This window comes from Balaenoptera borealis (assembly GCF_965194805.1).
Source record: "Balaenoptera borealis genome assembly, chromosome: 11".
Taxonomy (NCBI): domain Eukaryota; kingdom Metazoa; phylum Chordata; class Mammalia; order Artiodactyla; family Balaenopteridae; genus Balaenoptera; species Balaenoptera borealis.
The window spans coordinates 19,280,060-19,305,651 of record NC_138868.1 but is presented as its reverse complement, the minus strand read 5'-3'; the positions used below and the strand labels follow the sequence as shown (position 1 = coordinate 19,305,651).

The 25,592-nt window shown below is 36.7% G+C and overlaps 1 protein-coding gene and 1 long non-coding RNA gene across 11 annotated transcripts in view; one reads left to right on the top strand and one right to left on the bottom strand.

Annotated features, from left to right (window-relative positions):
• The window catches only part of LRRC4C (leucine rich repeat containing 4C), a 1,238,963-nt gene that overhangs the window by 867,667 nt on the left and 345,704 nt on the right, over positions 1-25,592 (bottom strand). The window lies entirely within an intron of this gene.
• On the top strand, positions 1,793-24,978 carry LOC309606607. The gene is made up of 2 exons (XR_014231986.1): positions 1,793-10,410; positions 10,921-24,978. It is a non-coding gene; the product is annotated as an uncharacterized lncRNA (long non-coding RNA).

The following is a 25,592-nucleotide window of genomic DNA, read 5'->3' as shown; positions in this document are numbered from 1 at the left end:
TGTACTTGGATTGGAAGAATCAACATTGTGAAAATGACTATACTACCCAAAGCAATCTACAGATTCAATGCAATCCCTATCAAACTACCAATGGCATTTGTCACAGAACTGGAACAAAAAATTTCACAATTTGTATGGAGACACAAAAGACCCCGAATAGCCAAAGCAATCTTGAGAACGAAAAATGGAGCTGGAGGAATCAGGATCCCTGACTTCAGACTATATTACAAAGCTACAGTAATCAAGACAGTTTGGTACTGGCACAAAAACAGAAATATAGATCAATGGAACAGGATAGAAAGCCCAGAGATAAACCCATGCACATATGGTCACCTTATCTTTGATAAAGGAGGCAAGCATATACAGTGGAGAAAAGACAGCCTCTTCAGTAAGTGGTGCTGGGAAAATTGGACAGCTACATGTAAAAGTATGAAATTAGAACACTCCCTGACACCATACACAAAAATAAACTCAAAATGGATTAAAGACCTAAGAGTAAAGCCAGACACTATCAAACTCTTAAAGGAAAACATAGGCAGAACACTCTATGACATACATCACAGCAAGATCCTTTTTGACCCAGCTCCTAGAGAAATGGAAATAAAAACACAAATAAACAAATGGGACCTAATGAAACTTAAAAGCTTTTGCACAGCAAAGGAAACCATAAACAAGACAAAAAGACAACCCTCAGAATGGGAGAAAATATTTGCAAATGAAGCAACTGACAAAGGATTAATCTCCAAGATTTACAAGCAGCTCATGCAGCTTAATAACAAAAAATCAAACAACCCAATCCAAAAATGGGCAGAAGACCTAAATAGACATTTCTCCAAAGAAGATATACAGATGGCCAACAGACACATGAAAGAATGCTCAACATCATTAATCATTAGAGAAATGCAAATCAAAACTACAATGAGGTATCATCTCACACCGGTCAGAATGGCCATCATCAAAAAATCTAGAAACAATAAATGCTGGAGAGGGTGTGGAGAAAAGGGAACACTCTTGCACTGTTGGTGGGAATGTAAATTGATACAGCCACTATGGAAAACAGTATGGAGGTTCCTTAAAAAACTAAAAATAGAACTACCATACGACCCAGCAATCCCACTACTGGGCATATACCCTGAGAAAACCATAATTCAAAAAGAGTCATGTACCAAAATGTTCATTGCAGCTCTATTTACAATAGCCAGGACATGGAAGCAACCTAAGTGTCCATCATCGGATGAATGGATAAAGAAGATGTGGCACATATATACAATGGAATATTACTCAGCCATAAAAAGAAATGAAATGGAGGTATTTGTAATGAGGTGGATGGAGTTAGAGTCTGTCATACAGAGTGAAGTAAGTCAGAAAGAGAAAAACAAATACAGTATGCTAACACATATATACGGAATCTAAGGGGAAAAAAAGGTCATGAAGAACCTAGTGGCAAGATGGGAATAAAGACCCAGACCTACTAAAGAATGGACTTGAGGATATGGGGAGGGGGAGGGGTGAGATGTGACAGGGTGAGAGAGTGTCATGGACATATATACACTACCAAATGTAAAATAGATAGCTAGTGGGAAGCAGCCACATAGCACAGGGAGATCAGCTCGGTGCTTTGTGACCACCTGGGGGGGTGGGATGGGGAGGGTGGGAGGGAGGGAGATGCGGGAGGGAGGAGATATGGGAACGTGTGTATATGTGTAGCTGATTCACTTTGTTATAAAGCAGAAACTAACACACCATTGTGAAGCAACTATACTTCAATAAAGATGTTTAAAAAAAAAAGTAAAAAAAAAAACTACAGTGAGGTATCACCTCACACCAGTCAGAATGGCCATCATCAAAAAAAAAATGTACAAACAATAAATGCTGGAGAGGGTGTGGAGAAAAATGAACCCTCTTGCACTGTTGGTGGGAATGTAAATTGATACAGCCACTATGGAGATCAGTATGGAGGCTCCTTAAAAAACTAAAAATAGAACTACCATACGACCCAGCAATCCCATCACCGGGCATATACCCTGAGAAAACCATAATTCAAAAAGAGTCATGTACCACAATGTTCATTGCAGCTGTATTTACAATAACTAGGACATGGAAGCAACCTAAGTGTCCATCTACAGATGAATGGATAAAGAAGATGTGGCACGTATATAGAATGGAATATTACCTCGCCATAAAAAGAAACGAAATTGAGTTATTTGTAGTGAGGTGGATGAACCTAGACTCTGTCATACAGAGTGAAGTAAGTCAGAAGGAGAAAAATACCGTATGTTAACACATATATATGGAATCTAAAAAAAAAAAAAAAGTTTCTGAAGAACCTCGGGGCAAGATAGGAATAAAGACGCAGATGTAGAGAATGGACTTGAGGACACGGGAAGGGGGAAGGGCAAGCTGGGACGAAGTGAGAGAGTGGCATGGACTTATATATATTACCAAATGTAAAATAGATAGCTAGTGGGAAGCAGCCGCATAGCATAAGGAGATCAGCTCGGTGCTTTGTGTCCACCTAGAGGGGTGGTATAGGGAGGGTGGGAGGGAGACGCAAGAGGGAGGGGATATGGAGATGTATGTATACATATAGCTGATTCACTTAGTTATAAAGCAGAAACTAACACACCATTTTAAAGCAATTATACTCCAATAAAGATGTTAAAAAAAAAAGAAAAAGAAGGAGGGGATATGGGGATATATGTATATGTATGGCTGATTCACTTTGTTATACAGCAGATACTAACACAACAATGTAAAGCAATTATACTCCCATAAAGATGTTAAAAAAACAAAACAAACAAACAAAAAAACCTTCCACATCACTGGACTCTACTTCTCTTGTATCTTGCTTAGTAATTGGAGAGCACTTGAAATAATCATCAGTCCCCCTATTTGCCACAGTCTCTAATATTAAGTGATATTTTTCTCCATTACTGGTGTTTCCTTGTGTTTGTTAGTAAAGAACTCATAAGAATAACTGAAGGACATGACAGAATAAGCCATACGTAACCCCTTAGGATAGGTAAATTTTTCTAATTCTAATAGCAAACCCATTGGGAGTTCAATAATTATGCCTTTATAAAGTAAAACACAGTCTTTATAAATAATAAAGATAGTAATCTGGCTTCCACATTCTGCCTTTGCCTTATTTCTCAATTGGCTCTGAAACAAGTTAGAGGAAGAAGAGATAATTATTTAATCATTCAAAGGCACTATTAACCTTCTCCTTCCTTCTATCTCCAATTATCCTCTCTACCTCATAGCTTATGTTCTCTCACTTTTTTATCACACACCCCACTTCCTCCACCTCACCTCACTCCAATCCTATCCTCTTTTTTTAATGACCTGAAGGTTTACCATTTCCTAGAGGTGCTGTGGGTGCGCAGATTCAGACATCTTGATGGTTCTTTATCTAGGGTGTCTCAGGGGTCATAAGACTACTGCCACGTTCAGTGATTTGCTAAGAAGACTAAGAGGACTCAGCATATAGTCATACTCATGGCTGTGACTTATTATAGCAAAAAGATACAAAGCAAAATCAGCAAAGGCAAAAGGCACACGGAGCCAAATCGAGAAGGAATGAAAGACAAGCTCCCAAGATTCCTCTCCCAGTGGGTTCACACTGTATGTGCTTAATTACTCTAGCAGTGAATTTTGACAACACATGTGAAATGCCATCTACCAGGAAAGCTCACTAGAGCCTCAGTGCCTGGGGTTTTTATTGGGGGCTGACTACTTAGGCACCTTCTGCCTGGCATGTACCAAAATTCCAGACTCATAAAAAGAAAGCAGGTGTTCAACACAAACCATATTGTTTGTTCACTTAGTTGCAATGAGCCACTCTCAATTCTGAGAATGGTAGGCATTCTCCCAAAATCCAAGTTTAGGCACCAGTGAAGAGTCAACTTCACAAACAAGCCTTTCTAAGGACAGCAGTCTCCGGTCTATGTTGATCTTCTCTGCATACAGGGTATCTGTGGTCCAGAGACACCCTTTAAAGGCACTTTATCATAATTATATAATGGGCACTTAATATCCTAGTACTGTGTGAGGTATACTAACAAAACAAAGAAACTGAGAGCATTGTTTCATTATCTAAAAGGAAAAAGTTAATTACATAAGAAAAAGAAGAATATAGAAGAAAACAATCATTTATATAACCAAATTTACCTTCATTACTCTCACAATCTATAATCATATTTAATTCATCAATTATTGAAAATCCCCATGAATTTACATCACCATGCCTACATGCATCTTATTATGTCCCAGAATACTCATAGTACACCGTCTTCAAATTTTCCTTTATAGAGCTTCCATGATGAATTAATGAGTTCTCTGATAAAATGAGTTTGTTTGTGGTCCACTCCTAGAAACTAAAGAGAAGTGTGATTTGGGGTATTAATACCAACCACTTAGTTATTATTATGTATCCTTTAGAAACATTATTTCTTTTCATCTCTCTAGAAACCTTATGATATGCATATTCTATTATCCTTTGACAACAAATAATTCGAGGCCCAGAGAAGTAATTTGATCAAGCTCATCTAGTAAGTAAAAAATCCCTGGCGGTCCAGTGGTTAAGACTCTGAGCTTCCAAGCTTCCACTGCAGGGGGCGTGGGTTTGGTTTCTGGTGGGGGGACTAAGATCCCACTTGCCGCGTGGCCGAAAAAAAAAAAAAGTAATGAGCTGACCAAGGCCTGAGTCTAAAGTGAATAGTTAAATAATTCTGATTTTTGTTTTTTTAATCTAAAAATTGGACAATAATGCCTATCTCCTGGGGGGCTTTCAGTAAAAATTGAAGAAGATTATATGTAAAATGCCTAATACGATGCTTTGGCATTTATCACACTATCAATAAATAATGGTAGTTGTCATTTGTCTATTCTATAGTCACTGATAGCACCTACTACCTAAACCAGTTTCCTAATAAACAGCCACTAAGTGGCCTCTTTGGGAGAATGAAAACAGTTTACAGGATACTGAGGCAGTAGGATTATCTTTAGGGTTAACATTTGGCTTAAGAACCACGCTTCACCACCAAGTTGATAACTTGAGGAGAAAAAGAAAAGGAAAAATAAAATTAAACAGTGATTTTAAAGAGGGCAGTAATTTTTTACTTATTTTTCCCAAAGTCTAAACAAGTAATAATTTAAATAGGTCAGAGAGGAAAATGAGATATGAGAAAAAACTGCACTATGACCCAAGTTAAGTCCCGAAGGAGACTATTCATAAAATGGAGATTGTCTCCAATACTACTGAACCTTTGTTAGAGGACTTGATTAGCAGAAGAGTCTAGATAAGAAACCAACTTCTTTTTTTATCTCTTTTGGATTTTAAATAACAAAAACATAGGAAGCTATTTAAAGGATTCATGTTATTTCCAAGCTACGTGTTAACAATCTGGCTCCCTACAAAAACAATCTCACATACATACGTCTTGGAAATTAGTTATACAACCATCCCTTGTACAAGTACACATATGCCGGACATAAAATCCCATATTTCTGTTAGGATTTAATACTGGCTCAGAAAATATTTTTGGAATCCACACATACAAAGAATAATTACATCCTAGATCCAGTCACTATAGAGTTTACATAGTTTCTCATTTGCTTTCTGTACACAAGAATTTAAATGTGTAGGTTTATATGTCTATGTGCTAATAAATGACATTTGGTAATTATGGAGCTAAAAATAAGCAGCTATTTCAAACGGCCACTTGATGAGTAACCTAAAGTAAACAATCAAGAAAAATAAAATAAGCAAGATAGCTCTTAAAAGTGTCAATTATTGTCATAGCAGCAATGATGCTTTCACCTAATCCATCATTACTCCAGTTAATGACTGGTGAGTAAGAGTACAGATGACTTTTTCTTTGGTCCAGAAAACTCAGGACATTAACCAAGGAACTGACCATTAATCTCAGGTAATGTAAAGGCCAGCTTTCACAGGATCATTGCTCAAGCAATCTTCTATTCGAACATAAGTGTAGTTCAGACTGTTAAATCTACAATAATTAAAAAATATTGGTGCATTTTTACAAAGAAGCCTGGCTTGGAGTCAGTTGATTTAATGTTGCCTTTTCTTAATACAGCATCTAATATCCCCAGCTGTATACCTGACATGTAACTTACAATGTTTGGATCATAGATTTTTAGCTATTTCTTGTAAACTACTAATTCCTTATTCATCCACCATCTGAATCGACTGCAAATTATGTTAAAACAACAACAGATGTTTCATCAAAATCAAAAGGGATAATGAAAGAAATTATATACTTCTAATTTTTAGAAATACGACTAATAATAACCATGCAATAAACATTATACATTTAGAAGTGATCCCTGGAAATATAAATACTGTGCTAGTAGATACGAATATTTGCAATTAATAAGATGAATGGAAACAAAATTTAATTATAAGAATTGAATGTTGATATTCCAAAGAAAATGTTTTCATGGACAGGCTAAATGTCCAATAATAGGAACTTTTCTGCTACCTGTATTTAAAGAAATAGTATTTAGCCATTAAAAATAATACTGCAAGTATATGCAGAACCATTTAGTTAATTGGCTAATTAATTGATAATTTTCAACTTAATTGGCTTAGAGGATGTTTGCTATATATCGTTAAGTAAGAATCTAGTGTAAGAAGAATGTGCATAATATGAATTATACAGGGAGATGAACAAACATATCAAGAGTATGTATGATATGAGAAAGAGGGAGGCAGGTAGGGAGGGGAAGGGAGGGACAGAGGGAGAAAAGAACACCATCCAGAAAAATTAACCATGAAGGTGTGCACATCTCACAGTCTTCATTTCTGGGGTAAGGGAAGGAATTATATGTTCTGTTTTGTTGTTTTTTATTATTACTTATCTCTTTCAAATTTCTTTATAATGAAGATGCACTGCTGTTTTAAATTAGACAAACGAACATAATTTTAGCCTCAAAAAGATCTATGCACTTGATAGTCGTCAAACAATAAGAAATACCACATCTCTGAGGACACAGAGCAAACTTAACCCAGTTGAACTTTTCTACCACTGACCATTGCAGCCACTCTGCCCTGGACACCTGCCACTTAGTGATAAACATTAGTCAACCACTAACACTGCAGCACAAGAAAGAATAGACCACGGGTGTCCAGCTGTCACTGAGGACCCTTTGTGTTGGTGAAAGTTGAGATGCACACGGGTTAACCTTCCAGATCAGGAGAACTATTGGCATTACTATATAGGCAGGAGGTGCAGCTTAGTCCTTCTGATAAATTTCATTTACACAGAGAAACAAAGACCACTAAATGGAAGACAATGCCTCTTAATAATGTCCCTCTGGCATTAGTAATGAGAATCACTTTTATCATGGGCTCACTACTAACACCAACAGTGAACAAGTTGCTTGTGGATTACAGGGTTAAACAATTGTCTTAATGACACCCAGCGAGTAAGGGGCAGACAGAATTTGAATTCAGGAATTTCTAATTCTAAAAGTCTTACTCTTCCCATCCTTTTGGAATAGAAAGAAGTGGAATTCCTTAGGGCCATTCTTCAAGCTATATCTCCTTTATGGACAATGCACAAGTCTCACTGTTATTCTCAATAAATGAGAAAGTGTAACTTGGGTACTATTTGAGCAAAACTTGGGGAAAAAAACTAGATGGCCTACAATAAGAGTATAATAAACAGAGGCATTCATATAATGAGTTATTATATCATGTAGTCATTAAATATGATTTTTAAGAGTTTGTAATAACAGATACATATTTGTTCCATTTTAATACTAATAGTTAACATTTCTTTTTGAAAACTAACCAGGTACTAGGCATGTTCTAAGCACTTTCCATGTATTACCTCTTTTAGGTCCCATAAATGTCCTATGAATTAGATCCATTCAACCTTATTGTACAGATGCGCTTAGTAATGTACACAATTTCTCAGAGCTGGAAAACTGTTAGCCAGAATTTGAAATCAAGGAGTAATAAATGAGTGGACAAAACATTGCCAATAAAGTATTATCAAAACTGCATTAAATGCATAAAATAAAGTCTGGGATGAAATATGCAAATATAATTATAATAGAAGTCTCTGCATGGGAGGATTTTAAATATTTTCTCCATCTTCAATTCTTTCAAATATTTTCTCTTTTTCTACAATGAAAATATACTATTAGGTTGACTCATAAAAATATTCGCAATTTTTATACAGCAAAAATGTGTGGATGTTGCCATTTTTGTATAGTTCAACCTAATTAACTTTATGATAAGAATCTTTCATTTATAAAAGAAGATGTGGTACATATATACAATGGAGTATTACTCAGCCATAAAAAGGAACGAAATTGGGTCATTTGTAGAGATGTGGATGGACCTAGAGTCTGTCATACAGAGTGAAGTAAGCAAGAAAGAGAAAAACAAATATTGTATACTAACACATAGATGTGGAATCTAGAAGAATGGTATAGATGAACCTATTTGTAGGGCAGGAATAGAGACATAGACGCAGAGAATGGACATGTGGACACAGGGTGGGAAGGGGAGGGTGGGACAAATTGGGAGATTAGGTTCGACATAAATACACTACCATGTGTAAAATAGCTAGCTAGTGGGAACCTGCTGTATAGCACAGGGAGCTCAGCTCGGTGCTCTGTGACAACCTAGATGGGTGGGATGGGGGGGTGGGAGGGAGGTCCAAGAGGGAGGGGATATATGTATACATATAGCTGATTCACTTCATTGTACAACAGAAACTAACACAACATTGTAAAGCAATTATACTCCAATTAAAAAATTAAAAAATAAAATAAAATAAAACCCAATTCCATTTGTTAGGGAAAAAAAAAAAAAAAAAAACACATCTGAGCTCACTCAGACACTGATGTCTGCTATCTTAGTGACATGAGGTATTCAAGAAGAATGAGTCCCAGAGGAAGCAGCCCATGAGAAAGGAAGCTTTCTACCCCACATTACTATTATTTGTTTTCTTTGAATTCCTCACGGTGCCTGGTCAGTGCTTTGTGCCAGGGACGCTCAATCACCATTACACGTTGACAGATATTTGTAGAGTGAATGATCCACATCTCAACTCAGCTAATTTCCTTAAGAGGTTATGGTATGGCCTCTCTGAATCCAGAGAGAGTCATGTTGGGCATTCTCTAGAGCCACTGCACTCTGAGATTTATTGAAGGATAACAGCTGGAAGATGGAAGAGAATGAAGCTGCCTCTAATCAATTCATTCTGTCAATGCTGAATGACTCCCTCACGTTCCTAACCAAGTACACTGTCCACTGTTGTATTTATGCATGACTCAGTCTAACATCCTGCTGCTTAGTCTAACTACAAAATTACTGAACATGCTGACAGCCAGACCTATCATTAGTAAAGCAGTGGATCAGATGGCATCAGAATGATGCTTACTGAGATACCTCATGTCACATACTTGCAATGATGAAATACATTTTGCATTAGCATGAAAATAACTTAAAAGATGTTCTTTCAATTCTAGAACAGGTAAGTGTGACTGGAGTTCTCTGTGAAATTTTATGCAAAGTATTTCATCGGTTTCTAGAACATAGAATGTGTCTGAGTAAACAGTGATTACTAGTGGTATTATGTTACTGTGATGTATGTATGTATCCATAGGGGTAATCTGTTAATAACAGTGATTATTATTTATCCAAGTGCCTCTGGAGTATGTAATCAGCTCTGCAAAACCATTTCACCTCAATCAAATTCTGTACATCTCTGTTCTTCAATCATTTTCCCATCCATCTTTCACAGGAAAGAAAGGATGATTAAGAGGTTTATCCAAAACTCATACAGGTATCCAGAGGCAGATCTAATACCTAACCTGACTTTTTTCTCATCAACAACATGCCTGAATATAACTCTAAAAGGTAATACTTTATTACTTTGTTTGGAGAATGAGTCCAACCTGCAGCAATAACTTGTGAGCCAATCAAAATGCCATCATATTTATGGTGGGAGCACATCAACTATTTGATGATCAATTGCCTTGAATTCTTAGTAATATCTCTGGGCATGCTCTCTCTTTCTTTGTTTCTTTCTTCCTTCCTTTCCTTTTCTCCCTCCCTCCCTCCCTCCCTCTCTCCCTCCCTTCCTTCCTTCCTTTTCTCTCTTTCTCTCTTCCTTGCTTTTCTCTCTTTCTTCCACTCTAAATACTTAGAAGCAGAATATGTGTACTTATTGCCCTTCATTTCTGCTTTACATGATTTCTCTACATGCTCCCCTAAAAACAACATGTCCTTTGAATAGCATATCATATGACTATATGTCCGTAAATGCTTATTAAAGTCCTCTTATGTTCCCCTAGATAATTATCTCAATGGAGTCTTGCTGCTTCCATTCTAGAATTGATATGGCCATTTTACTGAAAGCATCCAGTGAGGTTTTTATTTTATTTTATTTTATTTTTTAAACATCTTTATTGAAGTATAATTGCCTTACAATGGTGTGTTAGCTTTTGCTTTATAACAAAGTGAATCAGTTATACATATACAATATGTTCCCATTTCTCTTCCCTCTTGCATCTCCCTCCCTCCCACCCTCCCCATCCCACCCCTCTAGGTGGTCACAAAGCACCGAGCTGATCTCCCTGTGCTATGCGGCTGCTTCCCACTAGTTATCTATTTTACATTTGGTAGTGTATATATGTCCATGACACTCTCTTACCCTGTCACATCTCACCCCACCCCCTCCCCATATCCTCAAGTCCATTCTCTAGTAGGTCTGTGCCTTTATTCCCGTCTTGCCACTAGGTTCTTCATGGCCTTTTTTTTTTTTTTTTTCCCTTAGATTCCGTATATATGTGTTAGCATACTGTATTTGTTTTTCTCTTTCTGACTTACTTCACTCTGTATGACGGACTCTAACTCCATCCACCTCATTATCCAGTGAGGTTTTTAAAAACTACATTTGATCATTTTACTCTTATGCTCTAAACCTTTAGTGGTTTTCCACTATCTTCAGGAAAAAATAAAAAATCTTATTATTTGTTTGTTTTAAAATCCAAAGTACCAAAGAATCAACATTGTGAAAATGACTATACTACCCAAAGCAATCTACAGATTCAATGCAATCCTTATCAAACTACCAATGGCATTTGTCACAGAACTAGAACAAAAAATTTCACAATTTGTATGGAAACACAAAAGACCCCGAATAGCCAAAGCCATCTTGAGAAAGAAAAACGGAGCTGGAGGAATCAGGCTCCCAGACTTCAGACTATACTTCAAAGCTACAGTAATCAAGACACTATGGTACTGGCACAAACACAGAAATACAGATCAATGCAACAGGATTGAAATCTCAGAGATAAACCCACACACATATGGTCACCTTATTTTTGATGAAGGAGGCAAGAATATACAATGGAGAAAAGACAGCCCCTTCAATAAGTGGTGCTGGGAAAACAGGACAGCTACGTGTAAAAGAATGAAATTAGAACACTCCCTAACACCATACACAAAAATAAACTCAAAATGGATTAAAGACCTAAATGTAAGACCAGATACTATAAAACTCTTAGAGGAAAACATAGGCAGAACACTCCATGTCATAAATCGCAGCAAGATCCTTTTTGACCCACCTCCAAGAGGAATGGAAATAAAACCAAAAATAAACAAGTGGGACCTAATGAAACTTAAAAGCTTTTGCACAGCAAAGGAAACCATAAACAAGATGAAAGACAACCCTCAGAATGGGAGAAAATATTTACAAATGAAGCAACTGACAGGATTAATCTCTAAAATGTACAAGCAGCTCATTCAGCTCAATATCAATAAAACAAACAACCCAATACACAAATGGGCAGAAGACCTAAATAGACATTTCTCCAAAGAAGATATACAGATTGCCAACAAACACATCAAAGAATGCTCAACATCACTAACCATTAGAGAAATGCAAATCAAAACTACAATGAGGTATCACCTCACACCAGTCAGAATGGCCATCATCAAAAAAATGTACAAACAATAATTGGTGGAGAGGGTGTGGAGAAAAGGGAACCCTCTTGCACTGTTGGTGGGAATGTAAATTGATACAGCCACTATGGAGAACAGTATGGAGGTTCCTTAAAAAACTAAAAATAGAACTACCATATGACCCAGCAATCCCACCACTGGGCGTATACCCTGAGAAAACCATAATTCAAAAAGAGTCATGTACCACAATGTTCATTGCAGCTCTATTTACAATAGCTAGGACATGGAAGCAACTTAAGTGTCCATCGACAGATGAATGGATAAAGAAGATGTGGCACATATATAGAATGGAATGTTACTCAGCCATAAAAAGAAATGAAACTGAGTTATTTGTAGTGAGGTGGATGGACCTAGAGTCTGTCATACAGAGTGAAGTAAGTCAGAAGGAGAAAAACAAATACTGTATGCTAACACATATATATGGAATCTAAAAAAAAAAAAAAAAAGTTTCTGAAGAACCTCGGGGAAAGATAGGAATAAAGACACAGATGTAGAGAATGGACTTGAGGACACAGGGAGGGGGAAGAGTAGGCTAGGACGAAGTGAGAGAGTGGCATGGACTTATATATATTACCAAATGTAAAATAGATAGCTAGTGGGAAGCAGCCGCATAGCACAAGGAGATCAGCTTGGTGCTTTGTGACCACCTACAGGGGTGGCATAGGGATGGCAGGAGGGAGATGCAAGACAGAGGAGATATGGGGATATATGTAAATGTATAGCTGATTCACTATGTTATAAAGCAGAAACTAACACACTATTTTAAAGCAATTATACTCCAATAAAGATGTTAAAAAAAAAAATCCGAAGTACCAGACCTTACTCTTTTCCTATTTCTAAAGAACCTATTATTCATTCCTAATTAGCCACATTCCCCTCACAAGCTAGTTTCTGCCTCAGGACCTTTGCACGTGCTATAAGCTCTGGTTGGAACGCCCTGGCCTGGAACTTTGCTTTATTGGCTTCCTCATTTCCTTCTGGTTCCTACACAGATATCATGTTCTCAGAGAATCCTTCTCCAATGATCCCATGTTAATAGCTATCTACTTCTTATCATTCCTTAACTTATTACACTACTTCATGTTTCTTCACAGCACTTAATGTACTTTTCATTATTTAGTTTATATTATGTACTTTTTTTCTCTTTTTGCCTTTATTTTCTGTTTTCTGCATTGAAATGTAAGGTCTATACAAGGTCAAGATGTATCTCTCTCTTGTTTAAAGGTCCATCCCTCTTACCTAGAACGGTAACTGCCACATAGTAGATATTCAGTAGATATTGATTTATTGAATAAATAATTTTTAAAAAATAGGTAAAAAATAATTATAGAGCTTGTGACAAGTGGCTCTTATTTTCTTCTGTGTAGCTCGTTTAAAGCTTAAAGGCTGAGTTTCAAGCCTTAAAATACAACTTTGACCTTTCTCTGATATCTTCCTCTAAGTCCATTAAGAAGTTTCAGATTTCCTTTTTATCCAACTTTTGAAGAGGAAAATGTGAATACTTAATGCCTACTTCCTGTGTTTTCATGAGAAGAAAGAATTTCCTAGATGGAAAGGAACACGTAAGGTTTCTTTCACCAGAACTCTTCTCCCTGGGAGGAGGAATGACTTAGCTGATGAAGAGATAGAGAAAAGGAACATGGCCCCTGTAGCTCAGTACACTGAAATTTCATTCAGGTTGACCTGTCTTCTCAGAAGTTTTTTTAACATTTTCTCTCCTACAGAGGCAGAGCCTGTCCCCAGGCCTGGGGTAGAGACAGGAGTTGGGTTGGAACGGAGACGAGAACGATGTAGTCATATCTCTGACAGACTATCTAAGTTTTTTAGTTCAGGGGTGCAGGGTTTATATTAGGAAATCGCACTTTGATTGTAGGTCAAGAAATATTCTCAGAATTAGTTTTATTAGCATTGAACCTGATATTTAATCTTTTACCTGACTCCAATGTTTGGTTTTTCAACCGTTTCAGACCTCAGAGTGAGAAGAGGAGAACAATTTATTTTTACTCCTAAAACCCAAACACATATGCTGATTCCCTCTATGCTACATTGTTCTTCACTATGTACATGGTCGCTTACTCAATATTTAATGAGAGCCCACTAAGGACAGTACCCTCTGTGAAATATCAGGGACAAAAAGATTAATAAAATATAGTATTGACCTCATGGAATTAGTATTCTAGCGGTTGCTCAAGTTAACTCTAACTCTAATTGACCATACAACATACCCAGGGCACTCTAGCTTGAATGAATATGCAAAGTACAGAATTCTATTTTTTCAAAAATTAGATGATTAATATTCTTTCCCATTTTATGGTCCTTCACCTTATTACTCCAAGCCACTCAGGTCAAGGATGATAATGTGATTCAAGCACCATTAAATCTTGATATTATTCTTTTATTTCAAAGGGGAAAAAAGTACATACACAATAAATAAGCATGAAGTAATCTAAAGCAGATATAAAGACATCAATCCCATCATAGAAGCCAGGAGACAAGTCATCAGTCAGACTTTAATCAGTAGCAATGAATGGGATGAAAAATGAACAGCATTCTGGGGGTAATCTTAAAGACTATACGCTTTTCTCCAAGATCATTTGTTTCATCAGTGGCAATTGTTTCAGTGTTCCATTGTGTTTATAATGAACATTTGTTTTTTAAGGGAAACAAAAAAGGAGACAGGGAGGAAGGAAGGGAAGACAGAAAGATTGGAGGAGAGAAATAAGAGGCCTAGAGGGAGTGTCTATCCAGTTTGCTTAGCTGGGATATTTGTGAATGTAACGGCTTGGGGGTGGGGTGCCTGGGGAGGGGTGTTAAAGAAAGGCTGTAGCATCCAGACAAGGCTTTGTAAGCCATAGTAAGAAATTTTGACTCTATTCAAGGAGAAAAGGAAGGCTGCCGAAAGATTTTATCTAGAAGAATGATGTATTTTAATTAGCGCGTGTAAAGATCAACTTGGCTGCAGCAAGAATACATTTGATGCAGCATGACTACCATTTCCAGGATATTTTTAGTCTAATACCTTATATGCTTTTCAAAGGTATGAAAAGAGAATGAATACGAAAGGGTACGTGGTTTAGAAACAAGGCAAGTCCCAAGTTCCTACCCACTGAGGCACTGTTTTTTCCTAAGTGACAGGGCAGATTCTCAAGTGGCCAAGCCACGGGACAGACCTTCTCAGAAGATTCCTGAAGGCACAGAAAGCATGGAAGGATCCAGATGCTCATGCATCACGTTCCAGGAGTAGGATTGTGACAGCTTCTCACCCAACTTGACTTAACACATCAAGATATATTCAAGAAGCCTAAACACCCCTGGGAAAAGCATAACATGGTACACTGGAAGGAAAACTTGGCTGGGGAATTCTAGAAGACCTTTGTTTGAGTTCTAATATAGGATTCCAATTTGAATACCTCTGTTCCATCCCATAGATGCCAGGTTGTGTCAACACGATGAGCTCTTTATACAAACTAAGGATCCCTAAAGATGGAGTAGACACAAGTGTTACCATGGTCTTATTATGTACGTATTGATTATGGGTAGCCATCCTATCACCACGATAGGAACAGTGTACTACTATGAGATTTGAGGGAGCTCCCAGGATATAGCTGCCATTCCAAACTGAGAATAGTAACACCCCAGAGGTACCCCAGACTACTAGTAGCCTGTGGAACAACCATCATGGTACCTCCAATATCACCTCATAAAGTAGTTGGAACCAATCCCTCAGATAATTTGTCTACTCCATTCTAAGAGATTACCAGGAACAATTTTACCAGTCTCTAAAGGAATGTAGTTTACTTCTTAGACATCAGGGATGTATACATTTATTATGATACTTTTCCTGTAGATGGCCACAAACTGTCTCACTTCAAAAATTTTCCAAAAGGTAGGTCTTGAATAAAGGACTCATTTCCTGAATCACACCAAGACACTGCACGAACCAGGTGTGACCCTGCCTCACATCCCTGTTTACATGGTGGCCATCGGAAGTTTGAACCCTCCTAGTTTTACATCCTTATGGTGCTTTGCGCATCTCTAATCTAACCCTTTCCCTCATTGCTTCCCTGTGTTTGTGCCACTATAACCTCCACTTATTTAAATACTCCTCCCTGTGATAAGCTACTAGAGCTGTAGGTTTTCCCAACGTTCCTGAAAGCACAGCAGGCTCTAGAAGTGAAGAGGAAGGTGAAGAAAGTAAGTCTTGGTTTGGGGGGGGCACACCCATATAGGCTGCTTCTTTGCTTTGCTCCCTTCCCTCAAACCTCAAGTTTCCACTCTGGGAGGACAGGTCACGGCAATGAAGAGATTTCATGTTATAAATTTTGTGCTTAGAAGTTCTAGAGAAAATCACTGTGGTCACTCTTCATGTAACATCCTTGACTATTTGTCAATTCTTCCATTGGTCAGATATCCAAGATCCCTTCAGTTTTCTTCAATTTTAAACTCACTGTAGCCTTTTAGCCAGTCTCTGATGGCTCTTTTTATGGATAAAAGATTCATTAACCTACAAAATAATAGCATAGCTCAGATGGCTTGCTTTCTGCAAAATTATTAACTTGTACAAAAGATATTGAAATCCATTCCTAAAACTCTAGGACTAACATTCTGGGAATAAACATTTCAGTACTAAATATCTATATCAAATAACTTTCTGTGAGTCTCAAATAAAACAGATTTTGAATTTTTGCTTGTACCATAGTGACCTAAGAAAATAAATTTAATAAAAGACCTGGTAGTGGTGTAAAACCCTTAGGGCAAAACCTACAAAATGAATTAAACATACCAAATTTCTCTTCACTGAAAAGGCAATTTGGGTATTACTCTACACTCTCTCCCTTATAGAAAGAAGAAGCAGTCATTACTATCATTAAGGTTGATTCTGAAGAAGTTTGAATATGAAACGTTTATCCCACTTATTGCATTTTATCCTCCATGGGTAATACGGATTGATGCATTGCTGTAACTTGTGTTTCTAGTCAATTATACTCTCCAGTACTCTTGCCTTATGGCTGAACATCCACAGAAGAATAACTTTTTGAAGAAGAAAGATTAAATAGCTCCCACTGAGGTTTGTTTTTCAAAATTCATTAAAGAGTAACTAATTTCTGATGCCATACACAAACTCTTAGAGAAATATATTCTCTCTAACAAACCACAGGACTGTGTGGCTAAAATACCACTTTTTTTTGGTTTGTTTTTTCATTATTTATTTATTTATTTATTTTTATTTTTGGCTGCATTGGGTCTTCATTGCCATGCACAGGCTTTCTCTAGTTGCATCGAGCGGGGGCCACTCTTTGTTGCAGTGCAGGGCTTCTCATTGCAAGAAGGGTTCTCTTCTTGCGGAGCACAGGCTCTAGGCGCATGGGCTCAGTAGTTGTGGCTTGCAGGCTCTAGAGCACCGGCTCAGTAGTTGTGGCACATGGGCTTAGTTGCTCCTCGGCATGTGGGATCTTCCCAGACCAGGGCTCGAACCCGTGTCCCCTGCATTTGCAGGTGGATTCTTAATCACTGTGCCACCAGGGAAGGCCCTAAAATACCACTTTTATACTAAATGAAAAATCATAATGCAAACCATGAAAGTAGAGCTGCCTACTTGGGATTTCTGAGAAGTGGTTGCTGTAATAGTAAATGATCACGGAAATAAGATACTATATTTGGGTTATTCATCCCATTTCTCTCTTCCTCTAACATTTTTAGATTGCATGCAATGTTTCTGATCAAAGGGCAGAGGAAATGCACTCACTGGATTTAAACAACTCTGTTCTCATTCCCAAAATCTCAAATATGGCATATGAGATAATTGTTCTGTCACATAAGTTAAAGCAGAGGAACAAAGAATGCTAATGTAACTAAATTCCTATGCTTGATCCACAAAGCTTGAGCACTAAGAAAAATCAAAATGTATTAAAATGAAGATGCTGATGACTAGCCAGGTATAACTGGAATTTGGCAGAATTACATTCCATACCTGAATGTCAGTGTAAAAGGAAGCCGTCCATATCAAAGGTAAGGCATAAAAGAAAAGAAGGTATAATATTCTGTAATAATGATGTTTATGAATGTTGAAAATAAAGCATTATTTTACATCTGTATATCTTACAACCTGATCTAGATTACAAGTTCCTTGATAATACAGATCATCCCTTACATGTCTTTTATCCTTTTATTGTACTACCTGTCCCATAGCAATTGGTCAGTAAAATATCATTTTTCCTAACACTGGTAAAGCTATCTTACACTAACAAAGAATTTTAGAGCCAGGGACTTCCCTGGCGGTCCAATGGTTAAGACTCTGCGCTTCTATTTCAGGGGGCACAGGTTTGATCCCTGGTCAGGGAACTAGAGATCCTGCAAGCGGTGTGGTGTGGCCAATAAATAAATAAATAAATAAATAAAATGAGGGAGTCACTTTGAAAAAGAAAAAGAATTTTAGAGCCAGAAGATTACAATTAATCTGGAAAACAATTAACACTAAAGTCACCTTCATAGATGTGGAAATTGTGACTCAGAATTGCTCCTCACTTTCTCAAGGTCAAATACTAGTCTATCATAGATGAAGGACTGGAATCAGGGTTTCCATTTCCCAACCCATTGTTCTTTCCAATGCAGTCTATCCAATCTCATCAGTATATATGAAATAATTACACTGAGAAATTATAATGTCACCTTGCATAATGTAAATATTATGGCTTCAACAAATATCTTTTGAGGCTACACAATGTGCCAGCTGCTATGGAGAGAGCAATGAGTAGGACAAACCCCCCCTCTCTAAAGAAGCTGACAGTTTGACAGAGATGATAATCTATATATAAATAATTGTTTCCATTGCCTAAAGGATAAAGCAGTGTTTCCTAAAACAGCATAAAAGAATGGCCAAAACAATCTTTTTAAACAAATGAACAAGATTGTAGGACTTGAACTTTCTGGTTTCAAAACTTACTACAAAGCTACAGTAATCAAGACAGTGTGGTACTTGCAAAAGATAGACATAGATCACTGGCAAAGAGTTAAGAATTCAGAAATAAACTTTACATTTATGGTCAATTGATTTGTAAGCAAGATGCTAAGGCAGTTTAATAGGGAAAAATAATTATTACCACAAATCATGCTGGTACAATTAGATATCCACATTTGCAAGATGAATTTAGACCTTTACTTCAAACTGTATACAAACGTTAAGTCAAAATGAATCATAGAGCTAAATGTAAGTGCTAAAACTCTAAAACTCCTAAAAGAAAACATAGGAGCTGATCTTTGTATTGGGGTTAGGCAAAGATTTCTTAGATATGACACCAAGAGCACAAGCAACCTAAGAAAAAAAATTGACAAATCAGATGTTATCAAAATTAGTAACTTCTGCACTTCAAAAGATATCATCAAGAAAGCAAAAAGACAGGCCATAGATTGGGGGGAAATATATGCAAATCACATATCCAATAAGGGACATGTATCCAGAATATGTAAAAAAAATCTTAAGACTTAAATCTTAAAACTCAAATTACCCAATTAAAAAAATGGACAGTAGATCTGAATAAATATTTCATCAATGAAGGCACACAAAGAGCCAGGAAGCATTCAAATAGTCTCAACATCATTACACTATTAGAGAATGCAAATTTAAACTACAATGAGATGTAACTTCGTGCCCACTAAGATGGCTATAACCAAAAAGACAGATAAAAAATGTTGTCAAGGTTGTGGAGAAACTGGAACCCTCATATACTGCAGATGAGAATGTAAAATGGTAGAGCCATTTTGGAAAACAGTTTGGCAGTTTCTTAAAATGTTAAATGTAGAGTTACCTTATGCCAGCTCCCATTATATCTTATACATATTGCCACCCACATACTCAATTGATTGTGTTTAATTTATCTGTTTATGTTCCTGTCTGCTCATTAGGACAGGAAGCTCTCTAGGAACAAAGGTATATATCTCATTTATTTTTGTTTCTGTTCTCAGTGTTTAGTACATACAGTAGCTTTTCAATAAATATTTGTTGAATTAAAACTTATACAGTAAGGTGTAATGAATCCTAGGAAGTCAGTAAGAAATACCTTCAGTGAAGGCACAGAGACTTAACAGCTTTGCTTGGGAAGATCAAGAGTTATTCAGATAATTGAAGCAGCAATCCAGACTGAGAGGCAACTATGGCTTATCTACATATGGAGGAATTGTGTTGGAAATTTACAAACAGAGAAACAGCTTCTCATTGTAAAGAGACTTGTGCAGAAAAAGCTTGTCCAACTTCAAAAAGTAATTCAGAGGGTTGTGTCAGGAAGGGGAATAAAAATACAAGACATAGTTTGGAACAAATCTATTAAGATGAAGTAAGAAAGAAGAGTTTTAAAAAATGAAATGATAATAATACAAAAAAAAAGACTTATCTTTCCTTTCACGAAGCACCAAATGAAAGAATGATTGCAGGGCTGCTTGTCCTTTGTTGTGTCATTTGGAGGTAGTGTTGTTATCATTTCACCTTCTTTTGAAACATTCAATCAAGAAATACAGGGAGCCCAAAATTTTCATCTTAACTGCAAGGAAATTGAAGACTAGAGAGATAAAATTTTTTATCCAATGTGACTCAACAACTCAGTGACAGAACTTAAGTATCAACCTAGGACCTTGGGTTCTTGGTCCAGAGCTTTCTCTTCTTAATTTTATTATGCTCTTACTGTTATTATATTTTTTCCATTCTTCTTATTATAAGTGTGTGTGTGTATGTGTGTGTGTGTTTGTGTTTGGAAATATGGAGGTGAGGAGTGGGGCAGAGCCATGGCAGCAGCTTGCCAAGTAAAGTTGTGATGTTTAATAATAGTAATGGTTAAAGTGTATTATTAAGTGTTTATCTGGCATAAGGCACTGTGCTAAGTATTTTATATATGCGATTTCTGTTGATTATCTCAGCCTCCTAAGAATTATCTATGAAAAAACTGAGGCTCAGGAAAGTTAAGAAAGTTGTTTAATGTCATCTAACTAGTAAGAGATAGTGTCTGGGGCTGCACGACTCAGAAGTCCATCCTGCTACATGCCATATTATACTGCGATCCATTCCTCTCAATCTACTGCTCAGCGTCTACTGCTTGTGTTTTAAGTCATCATTTGGTTTATAAATATTCTTTTTAATGCTATTTCTCATATTTCTGTAGTGAAAGTAATGAATACATCACAGAATAATATTAATAAACACCTCCCATTGCAGTTACTTAATTGGTAGCATTTAATACGAATTCTTGAATAGTTTTGCTATTGGACTTTTTCTTATAAAACTGTAAAAAAAAATAGTGTTTTTAAAACAGTTAGCTATAGCAATATATCTTCAAATATAAATTGGCATACTAATTAAAATATGTCATTTATGGTTTTTTTAGAGAGTATTTATGTTGTACTTATAAAACAGAAGCTAAAAAAGAATCCACAGAATATATCAAATTCATTAATTTGAAGGACACTTAAATGAGAAGGTTTGATTATGTCGCTGAGAAACTTAAGTTTACCTTTATGGGATGAGAAAAAAAAAAAAAAGCGCTCTCTAAGCCAATTAAGAGTACAAACATAATTTCAGGGCAAATGCTCAACATAACACTTGAGAATAAAATGTTTCCTGATAAGAATTAATGGGCTAGTTACAAGTGATTCTTATCAAGTACAACAAATGTTGTATCATTATACTGTGTCTGGATCCTCCAAGCCTTTTCTCTCCTAGCCCCACCCTCAGCCTCTAAGCCATGTAACCATCACAACAGACAAGCAGATGTCTGCACCCTCATTTTTCACTTACTCTTGTAGTACTTGTCTGAGCTTTACTTGATACAGCCAAATTCTTACCTACTTACCCATTCTTTCACGTAAAGCCTTACCATAATTAAGGGTTGGGGAGCTGGCACTACTTTATAATCTACAAACAAGGCTTCCCTACTTGATTACCATCCAGAGTCTGTCTTTAGTGCTATTATCTCATATAAAGGCAGAGAAGTATCTCTCTTTGTTCATCTTTCCCTCAAAGTGTGAATTTTAGGAGGCACTTCAGTCAGAATTATACTTATTCTTTAAGATGGTCTCAGATAGTAGGTCCACTAAGATATCCACTTGTCAATTGTACTACTGTCCATTAAATTGTGTATTATGTGTGGGTGAAGGTTATAAAATGGCATTTTCATAAAATCATTAGTATATTGCTAATTATAAAGCTTTACCTTTTGTCTGAATTATTGACTCTTGACAGAAAATGTCCTCCTTTTAAAAGATTCTCAATATTTCCACTGGAAACATGTATTCTAAATGTGAAGTGAATCTTTCTTGTATTCCACAATAACACAGGTCATTATGATGATTGATTTACGTAAAAATTAACAACCTATCAAGAATAATAGAAAATGTGTTTACTGGATGTCTGATATACTTAATGCTTGAGGTGCTGCTTGGAAAAATCAGCATATCCACATTCGTCATCAAACTCAAATTCAGAAAACACTGGTGAGGATTACATTTAATGATGGATTTCAACTACTAAAAAATAGCTTCATGCCCTCATATGTTCTTTTTAAAGCAAGTCCATATAATCTTGAATCAAGCATTTTATATAATCGTGAACTGGGAGAAATTGTCATGATAGAGATGGTTTATATATATGCTATAGAAAAATCACAGACGCTTTATTCAGAACCAGAAGCAAAGTTAGAAGGAAATCCACATTGCTTTGGCCTCAGGGTCACAATTTTGAGGCCTCAAGGACTTTTTTTTCTTTTTTTGGTTTTGGTTTTGGTTTTGGTTTGCTTTGTTTTTGTTTGTTTATTTTTTATTTCTTACTGAAGTATAGTTGATTTACAATGTTGTGTTAATTTCTGCTGTACAGCAAAGTGATTCAGTTATACATATATATACATTCTTTTTAAAAAAATATTCTTTTCCATTATGGTCTATCATAGGATACTGAATATTGTACTCTGTGCTATATAGTAGGATCTTGTTGTTTATCCATTCTATATATAATAGTTTGCATCTGCTAACCCCAAAATCCCATTCCATCCCTCTCCCACCCAGCCCCCTTGGCAACCACAAGTCTGTTCTCCAGGTGAGTCTGTTTCTGTTTCATAAAAGTTCAGTTGTGTCATATTTAGATTCCACATGTAAGTGATACCATACAGTATTTGTCTTTCTCTTTCTGACTGACTTCACTTAGTATGATAATCTCTAGTTGCACTCATGTTGCTGCAAGTGGCATTATTTCATTCTTTTTTATGGTTGATAGTATTCCACTACATATATGTGTCACATCTTCTTTATCCATTCATCTGTGGATGGACATTTAGGCTGCTTCCATGTCTTGGCTATTGTGAATAATGCTGCTATGAACATAGGGGTGCATGTATGTTTTTGAATTAGAGTGCTGTCTGGATATATGCCCAGGAGTGGGGTTGCTGGATTACATGGTAATTCTATTTTTAGTTTTATGAGGAACCTCCATATTGTTTTCCATAGTGGCTGTACCAGCTTACATTCCCACCAACAGTGTAGGAGGGTTCCCTTTTCTCCACACCCTCTCCAACATTTGTTATTTGCAGACTTTTTAATGATGGCCATTCTGACTGCTGTGAAGTGGTACCTCATTGTAGTTTTGATTTGCATTTCCCTAATAATTAGTGATGTTAAGCATCTTTTCATGTGCCTATTGGCCATTTGTACTTCTTCTTTGGAGAAATGTCTATTTAGGTCTTCTGCTCATTTTTTGATTAGGTTGTTTGTTTTTTTGTTGTTGAGTTGTATGAGCTGTTTGTATATTTTGGAACTTAAGCCCTTACTGGTCGCGTCATTGGCAAATATTTTCTCCCATTGTGTAGGTTGTCTTTTCATTTTGTTTATGGTTTCCTTTGCTGTACAAAAGCTTGTAAGTTTGATTAGGTCCCATTTGTTTATTTTTGTTTTTATTTCTATTGCCTTGGGGGACTGACCTAAGAAAACATTGGTATGATTTATCTCAGAGAAAGTCTTGCCCATGATCACTTCTGGGAGTTTTATGGTATCATGTCTCATGTTTAAGACTTTAAGCCATTTTGAGTTTATTTTTATGTATGGGTTGTTCTAACTTCATTGATTTACACGTGGCTGTCCAACTTTCCCAATACCACTTGCTGAAGAGACTGTCTTTTTCCCATTGTATATCCTTGTGAGGCCTCAAGGACTTTGAGCTATGATTTAATCAAGTGTCAAACCCAAAATATTGGCAAGTCTCCTTCCCTGCAGTCTCAAAATATCTTCTCTTTTATATTGTACCTGTATCCTGATACTTAAAAAAATATTTTAAAAGGGGAAGGGGATTTTCTAAAGGAATCAAATGGCTTGTCAAACCCTTCCCACAACATAATTTGTCCTCACTGCAGCTCTTAAGTCTAATCCAAAGTAACCTCTTTAATTCATCTCTTTAAGAATAAGGAGGACAAGGAAGGGAATACTTGCCTCAACTTTAGGGTGTTCCTTTCTCCTCCAACACTGTTTATTTCTTTAATATCAATGTCTGAGATAATGGTCTCTAATTCTTCCTCCACCATGACAGGATGTATCAAAGACAAAAAGCAATGCCATCTTCTCCTCGTGGAGAACCTTGACCAGTGCCTCAGAGTTTATCTTTCTCAAGTTTCTTCCTGACCTAATTATTTTCTTTATTGCTCTAGGGGAAGTCAGAAATACCAATAACTATCTGCCCATCTTTATTTCAGTGGATAGCTCTGGAATTAGATCCTACAGTTTGAATCTTGGCTCTAGCACATAATAGCTGAGAGAGGTATGGCTTGTTTTTCAATCTCTGACTCTCCAATTCCTTATCAACAAGATGAGGACCATAAGAACAGTGCTTACTGTGTGTGATTACTGAGAGGATTAAATGATTTCATATAGAGCACAAAGTCATGCTTAATAATAACTAATATTTCTTTTCTTAAAATATACATAACTGAAAAAAAACAAAAAACAAACAAACAAGATATACATAACTGCTTTATATATTTATATTCAAATGTTTTTATATTTATTTATTTATTTTTGGCTGCGTTGGGCCTTTGTTGCTGCACGTGGGCTTTCTCTAGTTGCGGCAAGTGGGGGCTACTCTTCGTTGCGGTGAGCAGGCATTGTGATGCCTTCTCCTGCTGTGGAGTGCGGGCTCTAGGTGCGCGGGCTTCAGTAGTTGTGGCACGTGGGTTCAGTAGTTGTGGTTCTCGGGCTCTAGTGCACAGGCTCAGTAGTTGTGGCGCATGGGCTTAGTTGCTCTGCGGCACGTGGGCTCTTCCGGGACCAGGGCTCAAACCCGTGTCTCCTGCATTGGCAGGTGGGCTCTTAACCACTGCGCCACCAGGGAAGTCCCAATAACTAATATTTCTCGAGAACTGATTTTTTGAGAACTGTAGTTTCCACTTTACATTTAATTCTCACAACAAACTATTATGTATGATTATCATTCTCATCTTGCAAAAGAGTAAATGAAGAAAAAGAGAAGGTAAATAACTTATCCAGTCTCAGTAAGATGATAAATAGTGGAACTGAGATTTTATTCCTAAACTGTACTCTTAGAGCTTAAGCTAAATTTTAGCTT